The 17,998-nt window shown below is 35.1% G+C and overlaps 1 protein-coding gene across 13 annotated transcripts in view; it reads left to right on the forward strand.

Moving 5' to 3' along the window:
* The window catches only part of SOX6 (SRY-box transcription factor 6), a 498,819-nt gene that overhangs the window by 208,332 nt on the left and 272,489 nt on the right, over positions 1-17,998 (forward strand). The window lies entirely within an intron of this gene.

A 17,998-nucleotide genomic window follows, 5' to 3' on the forward strand; every position in this document is an offset into this window, starting at 1 on the left:
ATTCAATTTTTGAATCACCTTTGAGAGACTTAGCTGAAAATCATTACTGATCTCATGGCCTCCAGTAGGCTAAGTAATTTCATGTAGGCAAGGGCTACTATTTGGTGCAGGTCTGATCTTTAAAAGAAAATTATCTCAATAAGTACTGTATATCTCATAGAAAAGCATTATAGCTTATAACATAGTTAGGTATGTTCTATCATGGTGCACCTAGATCTTGGTTGAATGGCAGGCTGTTCATGGCATTCATTTGATCAAACCCTTTTGATCATTATTGAATTTTTTTAGTTTGTGTGCCTCAGTTAGGACAAGCTTTGTGTTCACAGTTATGTGTTCAATGTTCTTACTTTTCCTATCAGTTCATATTTGATGGGCAGTATTTTGGAAAAAGAAAAATTATGCTTCCATGTTCTAGCATTAACACTTTGATGTTGTGTGTGAAATTTTGACATGGCAATGGTCAGAAGATAAACATGTATATTTTGGCCCACAACTGATGTGGGATCAATGTAAGGTGTGAAGCCCATACAACTGTTTTTTCTGGATATGAATGTGGAAGAAAAGATTCCCAATTATCTCTTGAGAATGAAGTACTAATTCTTAAATTATAGACAGTGAAAACATTATAGAATTCCATCTGTGGCCTTTTGATGAGTGGTTGAAGATTTTAAATAATAAGCTTTCTCCTTATGTATTTAATATTTTCTTTCACGTCTTATATTAAGAAATAAAAGTATGGTGGCAATGGAAAAATGGTGGAAAGCATACCAAAAGCTTGCAGGGAGATGATGATGGAAAGGTATAGAGGAGGTATACTTCAGGAGTAACTGTTCTTATAGATCAATAAATATGCTCATTTACAGTATAGCTTCAGCATGGAGTGATTTTGTAATCAAATGTTCAGTATACCTATCCTTTATATTATCTTGATAAAGATTTGCTTTCATATGAAATGATATGCAGGAAGGATTGAAAGTGAGAAATAGTGCTGCTAGAGATAGAAAAATATGTCACTTTCTTCATTTCTTCCATATATTTTACATCATTTTTAGAAGTACATTTTAAAATTCATACATATTTCATATTGATTATGTTTTATATATGTGTTTGTCTGTGTATCTGTGTAGATGCTTCAATACATCATTAATTTTGTTGTATAGTACTTTTTTGTATTTTTAACCATAATGTTATAGATGTATTTCTTGTAAATATCATTCTTGGTATATGGATTTTGGTATATAGTTTTAGAAAATTGCCAAATTCATATACTGATTTGTAAAGTGAAAATATGGTAGATTTATATCAAAGGGCAAAGTTTAATTTACTTTCTAATCCCTAATTCTTAAGTAGTTTTTTAGAGCATAGAATTTATTTTATTTATTAGTTATATTTATATAGCCATTCACATTTATGATGGACCCTCCAAAAGATACTTATGACCTGGTTTTAAAGTTCTGACTTGTCCCTCCCACGATCATGTGAACACAGTTTGGACACTTGGTAACTGGCCTGCATTTATTGCTGTTTGTAGTGCCCTGGGTCATATGCAATGGTGGGTTGCTCCCGGTTCTGTCCGGTTCTTTAGAACTGGTAGTAAAAGCGGTGGGAGGCTCCGCCCACCCACCCAGACATCATAAATGAAGATCTGCGCATGCACAGAAGCTTCTGCGTGCACGCTCCCGTTGCGAACCTGTAGTAAAGGTAAGTAGAACCCACCCCTGTTCATATGTCAATGATTTACAACTTTTTTTTTTGCCAGAAATTGGTGTTTACTTCCAGTTTCTGGCAGAAACTGGCCCATAGCTAGCAATGGGTTTACTTAATGATTGTGGTGTTTTCTCAACAATTGCTACTATAATAGTTTTAAAATGGGTCTGGTCATGTGATGGCCCACTTTATCACAACCTACAACTATCTCTACTTGTAAATCATCAGTTTTATTTGAATTAAATCAAACATATATTAAAAAAGGCAGAAGGCATAGTCTTCTATGAATTAGTAGAAATCACCGCTAGTTTGTAAAAATTACTACCCACATGAATAATCTTTTCACACCAAGTATAATAATTGAGATATTTTGATTAAGTTATTAATTAAAACATTTCATCTTCTTCTGCCATTAAATTAACAGCTTATGTAATATCTAAAGCACTATACATTGATTTTAATTTTTAATGTTTAAAGCATATAGAGCATCATTTACAGGTAAGAAATAATTATCAAGTGCCAGTTCCTAAATGAATGAGGTTATTAATATTAAGAACAACGTGAGTTCTGGTCACAGCAAGGACAAGTTACAAACTGTCCAATATCTCCATTCCCAGAAGATCTTGCAGAGATCTTCCAGGAATGGCCTTGCTGAAATTGTTGCTGAGGTGCTACACTGCTAACATGAGTAAATCATTCATGTGAATAGTTACGTATTGGGGCCAATTAATGATTTATCAGTTGACACCAGCTAATGCAGCTATGCAAGATTTAATAAAATAAGGAATATGAAAAAATGCCTTAATTTCCAGCATTCTGAATAGGAGCACTTATCTGACTTACAGTATAAGATCACAGTAACATAATATATTAAATACCCCATATATTAAACTTATATGTATCATTAAATCAATTGTATAAATGAAAATTGTTTTCAAACTTTTAGGAATTGTTTTTTTTTTATTGAATACTTTGTGTGTTTTGAATATCTGGAAGCCAAAATATTTTGCTTTAAAGTCCCCTCTAGTATTCCCAACTGTTACTTATAGGATGAATTTAACAAATGGGAGGTGCATTTAGAAATTATTTTTGCACTCATTCTTTATTTAATAAATGTTCATGGAGATTCTTCATTTGATAGATTCAGCAACAGACAACAATTTCTATGTTAGAAATTGGAGTAGTTTCAGCTTGAATAATCACCATTCATTTAGATTTTCAATGGAAAGAGTCTTAACAATTGGAGAAGGTGAATTTTCATTACACCTTAGAAGTTATAAGTTTTGATGCTCTTGTTCCTGAAAAAAATTGGAGAAAAAATATCTTTAAAGGTACATTTTAAGGTGTTGGTAGACAAATTATGTCCTTTGTTTTCATGTACTTGAGAACAATGTAAATAATTAAAGAACCATGATGGCTCAGTGGTTAGAATGCAATATTGTAGACTGACTCTGCCACTGTCAGGAGTTCGATTCTCAAAGTTGATGCAGCCTTCCATCCTTCTGAGATCAGTAAAATGAGGACCCAGATTGTTGTGGGCAATGTACTAAGTTGTACAATTAAGTTGTAAAGCACTAAGTGCTATTGCTAAGACAGAGAAATAAGCGTTTAGAACTGGAATTAAAGAGTTTGGACCATTTATTGCAGAAAGGTTAGTTTGAAAAGCAAGAACAAGAGTATAATAGTAGCATATGCACATGATTTTGTTTGGATCTAGACTTGGTGATCTGGAAAAGAGTATTTTTTATCTCAGATTCAGAGTTTCCCTTTTCAGTTCAGAGCCTGTATTAAAATCTGTCTTCTTTTGATTGCCAGTGAAAATCAATTTTTTGTAAGTATACAAATAGATGAAGAATAATTATACCCTGTGACATAATGATTACTCTAGAGTCATATGAAGTAAAGATAAATAACTAAAAGCTTTTTGTTTGTGTAAAATTTTTAATTATATTCAGAACCCATTGTTCCCTTGTTTCACATTCCACAATCTCACAAATAGGTTGGTAGTAGACAATGCTGATTGCTACTGGCCAATCGACTTGGATAAAAACTGGCTAAAGGTTGATTTTTAAAACATTTATGAATGCACTAAAATACAAATTACCATAGAAAACAATGGGAAAATAGGCCTAGCCTAATCCACTGAACAATAAGTTTGTTTAAACAAGAATCTGGTATCAAAACCACTTTTTCTTAGTTAGATAAGATAGATTAATTAGCTTTTAAAATTATAAATTATATATTCCTGAGCTAGCGAATGAACAAGGCAAAAAGCAGCCACCATTCCTTTCAACTATCATCTTTCTAAGTCAGAAAATAAACAAGCCAGGAAGGCAACTACATTTTTTTTTTATTCCTATGATTTTATTCCTATGATTTTTTTCTTAAAGTTCATGATTTTTAAACATACAATTACACATTTTTGTTGGCAAAATAAATCATGTTCCCTTTGCTTAATTTTTTTCTTATACATGGAGTAGCTTCTGATTCCTTTTAACTGCAGGAATAAAATCATAACATAGCAGAAAATACAGGGGGACTCACAGAATGCATGCCTACTAAAACTCCAAAAACATTACTTATGCTTAGCTTCAGCAGAGTAATATGCACAAGAGTAATATGCACACTCATATTCAAACTCAGCTAATTAACTAAATCAACACTATACTGGTGATCTTTGCATTTGCACCAATTGCATGCAAATCACAATATGCCCCCCCCAATACATATTTGCTTTATTTGCCGACAAAATAAGCACAGATCCATTGCACATTGTCTACCTCCTTGAAGTCTGATTTCTTCATAGCAAGGAAATAAAATAAAGCTAAGCAAAAGAGTGATTACTCACGAACAGGCTGGAAAGGTTGCATGGGTGAGTAGCTGTCTTCTTCTATGGCTGCGGGTTTAAGTGCTACTTTCCTCCCAGTTCTCTACATGGTCGTCTCCTTCTCACCACCACCCTTCCCTCCCTGTTAACAGTACTGAGGTCTGGACTGTTCCTGCTGTCAGAAAAAAATTTGAAAAAAGGCCAACCAATTACATACCAACAAACAGCAGTGCAAAGGATTCTTGGAACACTCAAAGTTCTGCTGCTTTGTTCTAAGTGCTTTGTTTATAGCTTGGAACCTTTGAAACATGATTTCAGCTCAGAATATTTTCAGACCAAAACTTTTTGCACATCCTTATTTTTAAATTCTGGTTTGGAAAAAAGGAAATATTCCAGTTGGATCAGAGGACTAATGCTTTATAGAAATTATTGTAGCTGCCTCAGCAGAAACGGTAGCAATTTATGAGGATAGGTTTAAAAAACCCAGGGAGTAACAGTAAAAAAAGAAGTGGTTATAAAGGTCCTTATTTCTTACTCAGGTGGCACTAAAAATAGATATTGGTTGAAAGCAAGTAGTTGCAAAAGAAATACAGGTAGTCCTTGAGTTACGACCACAATTCAGCCCAAAATTTCTGTTGTTAAGTGAGACATTTGTTAAGTGAGTTTTGCCCCATTTTACGACATTTCTTGCCTCCGTTGTTAACTGAATCACTGCATAAATTAGTAACCTGGATGTTAAATGAATCTGGCTTCCCCATTGACTTTGCTTGTCAGAAGGTCACCAAAGGGGATCACATGACTTTGGGACACAGCAACGGCCATAAATATGAACCAGTTGCCAAGCATCTAAATTTTGATCACATGATCATGGGGATGGTGCAACAGTCATAACTCTGAAAATGGGTTTTCTTTTTCAGTGCTGTTGTAGCTTTGAGTGATCACTAAATGAACAGTTGTAAGTCGAGGACTACCTGTAATACTTGAGTTTCCAACTTTTTCTATCATGCCTCTGTATTCTTACTCTATCCTTTAAAATATTTCTTGCATTGAGTAGTGACATAAGCCTGTAAAATATTATTTCAGTATCACCTTCTTAAAACAAAATGACCTAGCAATCTGATGAAATTATGTATCTGTTTAGAATTTGCCATTCACGGTAGGATAGTTGCTCCTTTTCCCCTGTTTCTTCTATCCCTGAAGCTTTACTTATATGGAATCCAAAGAGAAATGTATTCTTTTAGACAACATATTGATTAGGTTTTTGGGTCTGCGTGGATTCTAAATAACAAGCTGGGGAAGCTTGAAGGGCACTTTTAGACCATGTAAGTAGAGTCATACTTCATTTAATAAATTTCCTTTCAATAATCTGTTCAACGCAACATTATAGAATTTGATCAATCTACTCCTGTTCTTGCTGGATTATTCATCAGCTTTGATGAGACACTTTCTGTTTGTCTAATAAATTATTGAGGTATCAGCAGATTGATTTAAAAAAACTTTAATGTAGAAATATTGTTAAGATTGACTTGTACAATTTGTGTACCATGGAGCAAAAATAATTTACCAAGGGGTGAAACAGGTCACAGTCCTCCTATTTTGTGTTTTCTAACAGCCACACAAACAAGGAAATTGATAAGCATTTGAGAACATTAGACTTGGTTGATTTAAAAGTGACTGTCATAATTATTCTCATAAATTCTTTGCATGGTAGATCATCTTCCACCTGTAGTCATTGCTATGCTCACATTTAGTAAATCTGTATGGATCTTCTTCTGCTAAATTGTGACTGTGTTAACACATTGTACCAAGCCATATTTGGTTTTGACATTTGGTCTTGTAATCAGAGCCATTGTGATACATAAACTATGTTTGATAGCTTACCTTATCTGAATCATCTGAATCCAATGAATGATGCTTGAGATAACCATGGCTTAGTGGAATGTGTGAAGCAGGTCAATGTTTGCCTTTTTCAAAAGGGGTTATGACATTTAAAATTAGCAACACAATGTGGACATAAGTTGGCTCAGAAGTTAAAGCGTACTTCTAAATTTGCGCTTAAAAATATGTGTCTGTTGTCAATAACAGCTAAATATATTGCCTTTTGGTGATGCATGTTAACCAATATATAAAAACTTGGAAGTATAATTCAGTAAGAGAGTTAATAACTGTTATTCTATGTATGTATGTATATATTTGTATACAGTTGGGTATTATATGGTTTGGGTTTAAAATTTCTAATTTGTTCCTTTTCTATAAAAATAAAATATATATCCTGCCTCCAAGTTATATTGATTAAGTAATAATTTCTAATAGAGTAGAATAAAATAGAGTATGAAAGTGTTGTATATTGATAAGATGTAAGGAATACTTCTTATCTGCATAAGAGGACTGCATAATAGAGACTTTTTCTATTCTTTAACAGAGAAGCAGCTACCTATGCTCAGTATAATAAACAACATTTCCAAATGGATTCATGTGTCAATAAACTACTGTTCTTGGACAGTGGACCACTTGATGAATGTAACAGTAACACTAAATAATATATAGAAGCCACATAACTCTTTTATTTTATTTATTAGAGTCATATTCTTCCTTTGTACAGGAGCTCAAGGTAGTATATATACTGCTCCCAATTCTTGTTTATCTCAACCACAGCAACACTGTGAGGCAAATTTCGTTGAAAGAAAGCAACTGGCTTTCCTGAATCATCCAGTAAACTTCCATAGCTGAAGGTGAGCTCGAAGCTGGATCTGCCCATTTCGCATCCCAAGTCCAAACATTGTTCCATTATACCACCTCATTGGCTCTCGTTCTAAAAATGTGTGGACACTTTAAGTCATGTTATGAGCTTCCCTCAAGCTAAGAATGAAATCTATATTTGTAAAATGATATCTGACCATGTGCTTTCATCTGAAAAAAATCCATTCAGTTCAAGAAGCACATCCATAGCAATGTATGGATTGCATTATAAAACCAATATTCTTTTATTCCAGGTTATCCTGATGCCTACAGCCTTCCAAATGTTGCTTTAATTAAATTTATATGATGCCAACTCCTACTTTAATATGCTAACTTGGCACTGGTATCCCTCTTTGAATCAGAATGCCAAGAAAAAGATGGCATATGGGGAAGAGAAGAGGGGATCAATGACTAGCCAATAAAGCATGGGGAAATGGGGAAAAAATGGTTCTCAAACTTGCTGAAAAAGCAGAGTCTTTTGAAATTGAAATATACCAGTAGTGTCATCTTGTCAGGTGAATATTAGGGCATGTCCAGGCATGGATATGCAGTATAATTGTGATGTGGTAAGATTATGGTAATGGGCTTTGTATCTCCTTTCCAAAGAAATGATTTGACAACTATATAATGCATTATCATATATTACATGCCTATGACATAACAAAGTGGGACTGTCTCAAACAGATTCAGAATGTGTTCCCCAAAATTTTCATTTGAAATCAGGTCTTGGGAAAAGAAATGAGGATGTAGCTTTGAGGAAGGCTGGAACATTGGGATTTGTTTCTTTTTCAAACTTAATCATTGATTATGGGCCTTCAGCTTTATCTAGGTTACAACAGCTTGCTTTTTGGAGCTTCTGTGGATATCAGGCTTTGGAAACAGTCTTTCATTCAATTGCAGTATTTTTTTTTCCAGCATGTTTTGAAAGTAGCAGCATTTATATGCTGTAAATTGTTTGGTTTCTTTCCTACTTTGGTTGAGAAGGAATCAGGTATGCATGCTGATTAACACACTCCAGTCATTAACATATGATTATGTGGGCTGCATATTGAGCACCTGCCAAAGGATGTAATCCAGTACTTTGCTACATCTGTGCAAGACTTTATACATTTTCTTTTGTACTTTGACAGCTTAGAGAGGAAAAATGGGCTTTGTGTCTGTTTCAAAGAATAAAGCTGTGTATGTACAGTGCTTTTGTTGACTTAGGAAAATAAGCCATGGACATCACTTAGTGAGGTTTATTAAAAAGAAAAATGTTTCATAGCCTTGAAATACGACTCTTTCAGCTATTTGTATCACTAACATAAACACACGGGTTACAACATTTCTCCTTGTTTACAAGGATGATCTTTTCTCGGATTTGGCAAAGGGATTCTTTATTCGTAACATTTCTATGAGATTCCCTTATGTCCGTAACTTCTTTTTATGTGTGATACTTACAAATGGTTGAGTACAAGAACACAAGGGTTCTATTGCTTTGCCCTGATGTTCCATTTCAGGCACTGCAAAATAGATGCAGAAGCTATGTAAATATAAACTCTATAGAATTTCTAATAGTGGGTGATAATATTTGAAGAAATCCAATTTTTTGCTATTTGCAACTTATACTCTAGTAGCATTTACATTGTAAATGTAAGGCGTTTTAAATTGGGGAGCCATTTTGGATTTAATTCTGTTTTAAACGTATTTTAATGTTTATATTGTATGTTTTTTTAATTTTGGCTGTTCACCGCCCCGAGTCCTTCGGGAGAGGGGGCGGTATACAAATCTAATAAATAATAATAATAATAATAATAATAATAATAATAATAATAATAATAATAATAATAATAATTGTAGTGGTATGTGAACAAGGTTCTCTTGTTGCTCTTGTTATACATTTCTAGTGGCTTATTAGTCTGTCTTTCTGGATCTATCTCGGGTGGGCTGCTGGGGGTTCACAGAGAGAATCTCTAGCTAAGATTCTGTGCAGTTCGGAGAACCCCCAAATCCCACTTCAGGCTGACCCCATTCACCCCATCCTGCCCCTCCCAGGAGTCCCCACGTGGCCCGTTTTGGATGCAGGTAAGTGCAGGGCGCGCATGGAGGCTTGGGGTGGGTGAAAAATGGGCCTACCAGAAGTTTGGGAAGGCTGGAAATGGGCCCGTTTCCGGCCTCCACAGGGCCTCTGGAACCTGGGGATGCCATTTTCGCCCACCCGGAGGCTCAAGGAAAGCCTCCGGAGCCCAGAGAGGCAAAAACGCTCCCCGCTGTGGTGCAGGAGGCCGACTAGGCCACGTCCACATGGCCACACCCACCCAGCAACCAGGCAGAGAACCCCTTGCTAAAATTTATGAAGCCTACCCCTGATCGATCTATCTATCGATCTATCTATTGATTGATCGATCTATCTATCGATCTATCTATCGATCTATTGATCTATCAATCATTTTATTTCATTTCCTTTGCTTTGGAATGTTAAGTTTCTATTTGAAGGAGAACTGCAGAAGCTTACAGCCATGCATAACATTTGAATTTATTTTCCAGTACATGAGTTAAATATATAGAAACACAGATAATGCATTCCAAACAAACATAAAAATCCATTACCTCTCATCAGAACTTCAAAGAGAAAACCTTTTCTCCAGCCATTAACAACTTTTGACTCCAAAGTTTAGTTGTTTGTTTTTTCCCCTCAGGATATTATTCAAATATCGCAGTTTCCTCCTTTGTTCCTTTTCACATTTCATATTAAAAACTGGCTTTTACAGCCTTAAGTCAAATCCAAAATGAGAGTTCTGTTCACAAAATCCTGATAGAGGCCCTTTACAATAAATGCACATAGTTTTAGTAACATTATGGCATGACTCTATTAATTTAAAATAAATATAGTTTCCAATATTATATACAAATGTCAGAACAAGCCTAGTGATGTGGCTAAGGACTATGTTATGTGATTAAAGAGCACATAACATAAAGGCTACTTGTTAAAAACCATGATAGTCAAGTTGATGCTAATTTAATGTTTGCTAAATCTGAGATTATATCAGATTATCAGTTGGAAGTTAAATACATTTTCTTCATTAAATAGTATAACTTCTTATATAACCAACTTAGAAACAATAAAGGTATATCAGTTTTATTGTCATTTTTTGTACATAAAACAGGATAAACAACCACAGAAAAATTGTGTAGTGAAATCAGGATAAAATTGAAGCTGTCATGTTATTTTATATTGCAAAGACCTATGTCGTTCTCAGCTCCATCCAATTGCCCCAATTTTATCTCGAATTAAGGGATTACAGGGTTGTAAAAAGGAAGTTTTACAATCAGTGATTATTTTAAGCTGTTATTGAAGAAGTTGCTCAACTTGTGTTTTTCATTTACATTTGTTAGGAAGAATCTCTTTTGGTTCTGATTGTACTGTAGTTCCCTTTTTGGTCTAGAATCATGATAGCTAGTTTAGGTGCTATCAAGTCAGGTGTGACCATTGGTGACAAAAGTTCATCATCTTGACCTACCAGGACATTCTACTGATCTTGATTTTATCTTTTCACCACAGCTGGTGTCATTCCTTTTTCCCCCTTCCTTCAAGCTTACCAAACATAATAGTTTGTTTTTCTATAGATAGGCCTCAACTGGTTGGTTAACAACTGTTTGAAGTTATGACAGTCTTGGAAAGGGTGCCTTATAACTCATAAAGCACCCTTTATGTCCCATAAAGCACTTCCAGCTGTTGTAAAAAGTTGTGCCACCCCTCCATCACATGATTGCATTTTAGGCACTTGGCAACCAGTTCACATTTACAATTGGCTGCAGTATCTCATGGACATGTGTCCATGATTTGCAACAAATTTTGCCAGTTTCTGACAAAAGACACCCATTTGGTAGAATGGATTCACTTAACAACAATGTGGTTCACTTAACAATTATAAAAAAAATGGATCTGGTCACATGGGTGCCTTGATGTATGACTATAACAACTTACAACTGAAATTCTGCTCCCAATTGTGACCATAAGTCAAGGACTACCTGTATTCTGTTATCTGCTTGCATCACATGCCTGAAGTATATATATATTTCTGCTTGCTAATTATTGCTTCAAGAAAGAAGTCAGTCTAAGATGGATTGATTGGTTTTTCTTGCAGCCCGTGGTACTCTGGATAATTATGTCCAAATCCATAATTCAGAGAGGTCTTGCTCCTTTCCCATGTCCTGCTTTAACTATTGCATTAACTATTCTGATCTCTGTTGTTGTAAAAATATCCATATCTTTTCTCATTATGTCTGTCATTGCCTGCTTCCCTAGAATTAATCTCTTCTTTACATCTCCAGCAACCACTTGTCTTTATCTTTACTCATTCCCAAAAAATGCAAAACTTCCATCTTTACTTCTTTAATGTCACTGATGAGTAAACAAGTTAGTTCGCGCTATCTTTGTCATTTTAATATTTGTCACTAATCTATGCTGAAAGGACAGTTGTTCAAATCATTTGTAGAATGCATTTAGGCTCCCTAAACTTTGCTGTTTCTGAAAACATATGGATTGGCTTTTCAAAATCCCTCTTTCAGAACCATAAATATGTTTCCAATGTAGCACCGAGATTAGATACTGGCATCTCCAGAATAAAAATTAAAATCTGGCAAATAATGTTACTGGCTAAGGTTTAGTCTGTAACCATAGAGATGCTCCTGCTAATGGAATTAACAGGTTTAGTTTCAAAAATTGGGAAGTTTTATAAGTAAACTAAACACTTAATGGCTGCCCTGTAAGTACCTGTTAAGATCTGATTTCAACAAAACTAAGAAAGTAACTAAGCAGTGGATTGTTGACATAGAGTTAAAACACAAAGTCAACCAAACTGAGCTGGAGAAAGATAGGAGAAAGCCTAAAATACTATTTTTAATCTCTTTTCACTATTTTGCTTTAGAGGAAGCAAGCTTGAATACTCACTAGACGCACTATAACAAAACAAAACTTATAATACTTTGGAGACATTATGTGATATGATAGAATAGATGATAATGTTGACCAAGATGGACAGAAAGAGAAAAGGCCAACAGTAAAAGTGGTGGCCCAACAAAATGCTGGAAACTACAAGAGTTCATCTACAAGAATTGCATAATATGGTAAGAGACTTTTATCCATAGAATTGCCAGGAGATGGTTATAATTTGGTGGAACATAACAATGGTATTGTGTAAATCGGGTGGGTTCTACTTACCTTTACTACTGATTCGCAATGGGAACTAGCGCGGACAGAAACTTCTGTGCATGCGCAGATCATCATTTATGATGTCCGGGCGGGTGGGTGGAGACTCCCGCCGCTTTTACTACCGGTTCTAAAGAATCGGACAGAACTGGGAGCAACCCGCCACTGGTGTAAATTATCCAAAGTTGCTTTACTACTTTAAATACCACAGGCCTTCTTCATAGGCCATTTTAATGCTCTCCCTTTAGCACTCATAGAAGCAGATATAACAGTCTCTGAGTCTTTGGCCATCTGAATCTGGAAAAGTTCAAACGTGAGTTCTTAAGATTCAGCCCTATACCAATATTTGGCTAAGGCTGTTGCAGCCTATAGTAGTGAAACATTGTGATCACCAGGATGAATTCTGTATGCAATATTTTTTGGCTGACACAAATTCAAAAGTTGTAAACATAGCAGAAAAATGCTGCTCCCTGGCATCTAGGAGCTGATGCAGAATGGTATTTCCAGTAGGATAGGGCTAATGCACTTATCAGAATACTGTTATCTTTTATGGTTGTATTTTATGTGTATATCAGTTGAGGTCTGAAACCATAATTAAACATTGAACATGAAAACAATCCTATTTTTTACTTTTCATTTTTGTCTTCACAAGGAATTAATCTGTCAGATAACAGTGGTACTCCCTGTATATATCAGATATTTGCATTTTGACCTCCAATTTTGAGTCTAGGTGTAATCTTTCCAAGCCTGCCATCTTATAATATATTTCCTGTGTAATTGAACAAATATGAGGATAATATGCTTTTTTATCTCAAAGCCTTCATAATTCTGAACTGCTTGGTTTCTCCAAATTCAGTTTTTACAGGAGCTTCTTGTACATTTTAAAGGTGCCTCTGAAGAATAATCAAATGTTCTGGCAGGCCTTAATATATTCCTCATTCTGGCATGAATCTACACAATCAAACGCCTTGCCGCAGCCAATAAAGGAAAAGTAAACCATCTTGAATTCTCTTGCTCTCTCCATTATCCATCTTTTGTTAACACTCTAATCTCATGTCCCTCTGCTTTTTCTAAAACCTGCCTGTTCATTTGGCCTTTCTTCTCTATGTATGGCTTTATTCTTCTTTGTAAAGATCTTAAGCAAAACTGTGCTTGCATGAGGAATTAGCACCACAGCTCCCTTGTTTCTCCCTTCTTGGGTATAGGTGTACATACCACGCTATTATTAATTCTACTTCAAATTTGTTTAATCACAGGTCCATCAATTTCAATAGATCTACCTTAAGCAAGAGCATAAGCTTTTATTTATAAAGTGCTTTTCTCTTCAGCAATATTTACTTTCTCTTACAGCATTTGTCTTTGAAACTGGGGAGGAGCCTGGAATTACTTGAGCAAAATAGGTAGGGAGAACTTCAAAAGAAGAGGGGAGGAAAGGGTTAAAAGTTGCCCTCTTTTTATAAAAGAGTCTTTGGACAGTGTGTCTGCAACCAGAAATGCAGTACTTGGCATTCTAGTTTTTTGTTCTTTGTTGTTTAGGACAGGTGCAGGTAACTGTTTTTGCACTGAGGGCCATCCTTCATACTTCAGTCAAGAGGATTATATTAAGAAAACTACCAGTTAGTAGTTTGTAAACAGTGCGCTGCAACAGCATTAATAATAATAATGAGGAAGAGGCAGGCAAATGAACAATGTACTAGTATAGTGCAATATACTACAGAATTCACAGTATAGAATATTTTAATATATTTTAAAATCTAATTTGAAAAACAAGACAATATTAAACCAGTGTACAAAAGGTTCTAATATGGAATGTCTCCACTGAACCTTGTTGGAAAATGCAGAGGGACCTCAAGGTGAGGGTCTTTGTCCAGTTGTAAATTGTTCACTGCTCGTCTAGAGATTTAATTAAAAAGAAACATTTCATTGTACATATATTTTGTTGAATCCCAACAGAAGAAAATATTAATACAATATCATCAAAACATTTTTCCATAAATGTTTGCTTTGTACTTGAATTAAAAGGGCCAACTTGCTGCCAAATCTTAGAATTAAAACCATTTTGGATATCCAACTTTCCTGGGGTGTAAGTATTTGCATGTATCCTATTAAATGTGATGACTGATAAATACCTTTCTATACCAGGGAAGGCTCAACTTCATTGAAATAACAAGCAACCCATTCATGTTACTGTTTTTTTTTTCTTTTCCTTCTGCTATCCTGGCCATTCATACAAATATTTTCCTTAAATTCCTATAGGAGTGGATTGTGTTTGTATGTAGTTTTTTGTTGGCTATTGAACAGGAAAGCATTTCAGGCTTCCAGTATCCCATCTGCAAGTATGTTAACATTGCTCACTTGTGTTACTTTTCTTAGTTTATGAAATTCCCCTGTTGCAGGATCCTAATGAAGTGTCAAAACAGAGCACTGGTCTTTGGAAGGATATTTTACTGATTTTTTTACTGAATACAATTACTGTAGTATTCCAATAGCACAATACACATAGGGTTATAATTTTAGAGATTCTTTTCTTATGGAAGACTAGATTTTGACTTGGAAATGAAGGATGCTCCCTTTTTGATCCTGTTCCTAAGACAATACAAACAATCAGCTCATTTTACCATCATTTAACAGTGCCCATGGTTACGATAGCCCTGTCCTATATTTAATTGTGCACAGGTTAGGTACACAAACTACAGTAAATAGAAAATATAATGCCATCACCTGTATTATAGAAGAATTTGTTTCTGCACCCTGACCTCAATGCTTGTTTTACATATAGATTCTCCTTGGCTCCTGAGTGTTTCAGCATTTCTGTCTGATAATTGCAGCTAAGGTTTGAATGAAAGCAGATGTGTCATTGAGTTTATACAGTATGCTTGAGCAGGTTTATTTTAATGATAATTTATTTCAATAGAAGAAACTACAGCTGATTTATTTGGTGTACAACATGTTATGATTTAGGCTGTGGTTTATCATAGTAGCTAGGTTCACACCTGAAGGTTTAGCATAATATATGAATTGTGGCCACTGAATTTAATTGTGGTTTGAATGCTAGTTGATCCTACCAGGTTTAATTTAAAGAAATAATTAGGGCCAATCCAGTTAACATCAAACTAAATAGACGGTATCGATAGAGGGGAATTGCATACTGAAATTGAAGATGCACAATCAATCCTATAGCTTATTTTTAGTTTTTTTTTTAAACTCGGGTATTGTTTCATGTATATAGTTCATGTGCCATAAAAGAGCAAACAGCAAAATATCTTTTATAAATAGAGATTTTGTGCAATGAGAAATGATACTTTTACAAAAAATAGCACCTTAACTCAAGTATACTTTGTTTTAGGAATGTGATTTTTTTTCTTATTTCAAGATACAGAACATTCCAAGGAACTCCAGAACATTTTGTTCTTCAGGACACAACTAATCCAACTATGCTATGGGTGGTCCAGCAATTTTCTGGAAGTAAAACCTATGGAAGTGGCTCCAGGCAACCATATCCAGAAGATCATAAATTATTTCCTGTTCTGGAAGTCTTAGATCAGATAATTGCCAGACCACCCTTAGAACAGCCAGATTGGCATGGTCCTAAGGAAGAATGAAACATTAAATTCCTTTTTCACATACCTAAAATGCATAAGGACAATGATAACACAAAGAAAACTAACCCAGGCTTTTGCAGTCAGTTTAAGAACAATCCTTCAGATATTGTCTAAAAACAAATTATTATTGCTTTCATTTAGGTCTCAGGCAATTAATCCTGTAGATCAGAGGTCTTCAAATTTAGCAGCTTTAAGACTTGTGGACTTCAGCTCCCAGAATTCTCCAGCCAGCATAGCTTTAAGTCTTAAAGCTGCCAAGTTTGGGGACCCCTGCTGTAGATGTTCAAAATCCCAAAGAAAATACCATGGAAAATCCTCTCTTTCACCCATGTTTCTGTCTCTCCAGCTTGCGGCCATAGTTTTAAATCAGATAAAATCTAGACCTTTTGATACACAGAGAATATATTCTGTTGTTTCAATCTAATTCGTTCTGTCAGTTGTTTTCTATTGAATCAGATTGTAAAATACATTCAAAGTTTAACATTGTTATCATTTTATCATTTGCCTTTCTTAAATAGATAATTTCCCTTCAAATACATGGCACAAGGCAGCGTTCTTGCAACAAATTTACATGCTTCAACTTCCACTAGTAATAGTATTTTCCAACTACAGGTACTCTTATTGCCTACAACCATAATTGAGCCCAAAGTTTCTGTTGCTAAGTGAGACATTTGTTAAGTGACTTTTGCCCCATTTTACGACTTTCCTTGGCACAGTTGTTAAGTGAATCACTCAAGTTGTTAAATTAGGAACACGGTTGTTAAGTGAATCTTGCTTCCCCATTGACTTTGCTTGTCAGACATTTGCAAAAGGGGATTGCATGACCCAGGGACATTGAAACTTTCATAAATAAGAATCAGTTGCCAAGCATCTGAATTTTGGAGATGCTGCAGTGGTCATAAGTGTAAAAAACAGTCATAAATCACTTTTTTCAGTGCCGTTGTAACTTCAAACTAGTCACTAAATGAACTGTTGTAAGTTGAGGATTACCTGTATTTAGTTGACATTTGCTTGCTTAATATCTTGAATACTTTGAAAATTGTGCATGTATTTGAGGTAATCTTTGATTAACGACTACTTGTTCAGCAACAAATTGAAGTTATAGTGGTATACAATGAATGGTGCTTATAACTCCTTAAAGTTCTAACTGTCCCATCCACCTATAGTCACATGATTGTCATCTGGGTGCTTAGCAACTGACTCACATTCCTGCCATTTGCAGAAAGGTTGCAAGTTGCTTCTGTAAATCATTCTCACTTGTGCTGCTTTTTCCCCCAAGGGACCTGACTACAGAGTACAAAATCCTGAAGATTTCATACTCTGTAGTATGTGTGTGTAACCTACTTACCTACCCACTGCCCTGTTTGCCAGCCTCCTGGGTCTTGCAACTTCCTGCCATCATCCCCATTGATCTTGTTTGTTGCAAACTAGAAGAAAGTTATAGTAAGTTCCTCACTTAATAACCCACAATACTTGCTTAATGATTGAGTTGCTTAGAGATGGAAATTCCCAATTACCATTGTTAAGCATGGACTACCTGACTGATAACTATACATCTTCTATTATCAGTCAGAAATAAGTTGTATTCACTAATATTTCCTTAACTAAACACCACTTACCTCAAATTAGGGCTGACATAGAAAACAAATAGTTTTTTTGCAATATCAAAAGAACAATTTCCCAGTGTTCTTGTGAACTGATCTGTACCGTTTTGCTTTGTCAAAACTCCAACACAATTTGAGTTATGACAGTGAGTGTTTAATATCCACACATACCTTCAGTAGTTGAAGAACAAAGCATCAGTATAGTTTTCTTCAAATGAAAGGAATAACTAAAATGATAAATTTCTTTTAAAAATTCTCTGCATGCATAGAGAGAATTCTTTTCCCACACCTTAGGTGATCTTTGGCTCCAGAGAATATACATATTTCA

This window comes from Pituophis catenifer, unplaced genomic scaffold (genome assembly GCF_029215685.1).
Source record: "Pituophis catenifer annectens isolate HBS135680 unplaced genomic scaffold, rPitCat1.0.hap2 SCAF_1, whole genome shotgun sequence".
NCBI lineage: Eukaryota > Metazoa > Chordata > Lepidosauria > Squamata > Colubridae > Pituophis > Pituophis catenifer.